This window comes from Phalaenopsis equestris, unplaced genomic scaffold, assembly GCF_001263595.1.
Source record: "Phalaenopsis equestris unplaced genomic scaffold, ASM126359v1 Scaffold000574, whole genome shotgun sequence".
Classification (NCBI taxonomy): Eukaryota; Viridiplantae; Streptophyta; class Magnoliopsida; order Asparagales; family Orchidaceae; genus Phalaenopsis; species Phalaenopsis equestris.
The window spans coordinates 199,210-202,534 of record NW_018165014.1 but is presented as its reverse complement, the minus strand read 5'-3'; the positions used below and the strand labels follow the sequence as shown (position 1 = coordinate 202,534).

The window sequence follows — 3,325 nt, the reverse complement described above, 5'->3', positions numbered from 1 at the left end:
CTTAAAATGAATGCTAGAGAGTTCACTTTACTTTTTATACATATGTGGGGGCTCGGTTTAGCTCCTGCGGCTTTCCCTTGCTTGAAATGTATGCTACGAGAAAATTTATTTAATTTGGAAAGTGCTGTAGCTTGTTTTGAGAGCTTGGTTTAGCTCCTCGTGAGGCACCTCCCCTGTTCAAATATTTGTTGGAATGATTTCATGCTTGGAATATTTAGACATGCAGGTTGTTCCTTGGCTTTGGATGGCTCGTTTTTACTTTAAGGTGGCTTGGACTTTAATTTCTATTAAAGCCTGAATTTGCATCAATGTTTGGGTCTTGTTTTAGCTTTGTTGCCTTGGCTTTGGATGGCTCGTTTTTACCTTAAGGTGGTTGCGACTTTAATTCCTATTAAAACCTGAATTTGGTGAATCCGTGGGGGAAATGAATAATCTTGTTTTAGCCTTGTTGAGCTCGGTTTTGGCTTGGTTGGAGTCTCGGCTTTGGCTTGAAATGGCTAGAACTCTATTTTTTTTATGGAAGCCTGAAATTTTTGTTATGGAAGCCTGGATTTTAATATTGTTGGGTGTGGTTTTGGTGTTTCTTAAACTCGGTTTTGGCTTGTAATGGCTCAGTTTTGGAGCTGTGTGGGCATTCGGCTTTCATTGCAGGAGCATGAAATGTTGACTTTTTGTTGAGGTGTTGAACTTTTCTTTCTAGCTTTAAGAGGCTCACTTTGGGCTCTTACTGATTTTCGATTTGTTTAGAAGTGGCTGGAATTTTAATTTTTATTAAAGCCTGAAATAATATCAGTGCTTGGGTTCTGTTTTAGCCTTGTTGGCTCGATTTTGGCCCCTGCTGGGCTCGGTTTGGCTCTAGTTGGGAGCTCGGCTTGCTTTGTTTGGCCCTTACCCGAGAGGTGGTTTGGAGGTGGTTTTGTTGGCTTTGGTTCCTACTTCTACCCGTGAGACCTATTGGAGTTTCTTGAGTTCAATCTACCCCCTCTTGTTGAGTTTGAATCATTTGAATGATTGTAGATGGATCAAACTTGTTACTTTGAGAGATTGGTGATAATTTATACTCTCCTATATATATCAAAACTTGTAGGGAATTGATTCGGGTTTGCCATAGCCGTGAGCCTCACTTGTTGTTCCTTGGGTTTGCCTCAGTCGGGAGCCTCTTAGCCGTGAGTCTCACTTGCTGTTTCTTGGGTTTGCCTCAGCTGTGAGCCTCCCCTTTTGGTCCGTACTCTTTTGGTCCTTACCTGTGAGGCCTATTGGAGGTTGTTTGGTGTGATTTGGTCCTTCTTGCTAGGCTTGAATGGCTCGAATGTTATTGATGAATCAAGTTTGTCATCCTCATCCAAAAAATTATAATCACTTTAGTTATCCTCTTATGTTTGTCAGGGAAGCATAGTAGTCATTCGTTGTTCTTTTAGTTGCCTTAGCCGTGAGCCTCACTCGCTGCCCCTTGGGTTGCCTTTGGTCACGAGTCTTGGAAGCTGTCTTTTGCCTTAGCCGTGAGCCTCATTTAGCCCTGTTTCTTGTCTTAGCCGAGGGCCTTGGTGGTTGCTTTGTCTTCTATTGGCCCCGGCCCTGATCATTTATTTAGGTTCTGAGGGAAAATTTCATGTTTATTTGATATACGAGACTTTTTAATTTGAAAGTGGAAGAATTATGACTTCGGCATGAGTTTGGAAATATCGGTGGTGGTTTCCCCAAAGTCACTTTCTTTTGAAGTTTGGGAGATTTTAAACCTCATTTTGAAAAAGCATTTGGTGAACTTGATCAATCTTATGTCTTTGGGGTTTGATCAATCCTATGTCTTTGGGGTTTGGGAAAATTAGTGTGAACTTGCCCTTTATGTTTGTTAAGAAAGACCTTCGGCACTACTTTTCCAGGTCTCTTCGATACGAGTTTTGAGAACTGATCTATTCTCCTTATCAGTGTCTCCTCTCTCTCACCCCATTTTTGTTCTTTTCTTTCCTCGCTTCTTGGTTCGTTCTTTTTTATGTTTATGTCCGATGCATAAGTGTCCACGTATAGCCTTTCGCTATACGTAACCATCAAGCAAGGTCGCAAGTAGTCGTTTTGGGGCGTACGGTGTTAATGATAAAGACACACTGAAGATAAAACAGAAGGTGTCATATCCTATAACATCAAGATCCAAGCATTTGATGAACAATAGGATATGGTATCCTTCACCGACGTAAGTCTAGCGGGAGTTGGCTCGAACCTCCTCAGATTGGCAGTCCCATGCCCGACAGTGTAATCGACTCATGGACAACAAAAATTTCTAAAAAATATTTAAATATATAAGTTTTGATAAACCCTTTTACATATTTTTCCACGAAACAAAATTGATAACTCTGTTTTGCATGTTTAAAATTTTTATGCATGATAAAAAAACATAAAACATACTTTAAAACTGGTTGCCCACCTGACGAGTATCTGTTTAGGCTGGGAAATAGCCCCTAAGTGAGGTTCAAGACACACTTCTAGACGAGTGACGAGTTCTATACATTCAGGTGACCGAGTATCCTTCGTGGACCCTCGAGAATAAATATATAGCTGAGCCTACTCCCATACGAGTGCTTGCGGTCCCCCTCACCCGACTGTTTTTTTGTTTTGTTTTATCAAAGCTTTAGGACAGGGCACTCGTGTTATTTTTTCTTTCTTTCGGAATTTCTACAGGATTTTTGAGGATTTTCTTTTACTTGAGTCTTTTTTCGTTGATTTTCTCGAGTTTTCTGCTCTTCCTCGGATTTCCTGGACGACGTTTCTTCCAGACTTCGCTTTTGAGATGCATTTAGGCTTGTTATACTTAAGAAATGGTTAAGAAACAGTAGATCTCACGGGCATGCAGGTTTGTTTTACATTTTACAGTGTTTTATTTTTGAGTGCTTGCGGTCCCCCTCATCTGAATTTTTTTTTGCCAAATCTTTTTTTTGTTTTATCGAAGCTTTGGGACAGGACACTCGTGTTACTTTTCCTTTCATTCGGGATTTCCCCAGGATTTTTTATCTTTTTCGTTGATTCTCTCGAGTTTTCTGTCATGAGTCGTTGTTACACTCTTCTTCGGATTTCTTGGATGACGTTTTCTTCCGGACTTTGCTTTTGAAATGCATTTAGGCTTGCTATACTTAAGGAACTTCGGATCTCACGGACATACATGTTTGTTTTACATTTTACAGTACTTTATCTTCCTGTTCCTATCTGTTACTGTACTGTATAGCATGTCATATTATTCCTATTTTCTACATGCTACTGCTCTTCCTGTATAGCATGTTATACCATTTATGTTCCTACCTGTTATCATACCGCACAACATATTATATTATTCATT

General features: G+C 40.1%; 1 protein-coding gene across 1 annotated transcript in view; it reads right to left on the bottom strand.

The window, feature by feature from the left end:
- Positions 1 to 3,325, bottom strand: part of LOC110029467 (tRNA-specific adenosine deaminase 2) — a gene marked incomplete at its 3' end in the record, with an annotated part of 38,951 nt that overhangs the window by 5,240 nt on the left and 30,386 nt on the right.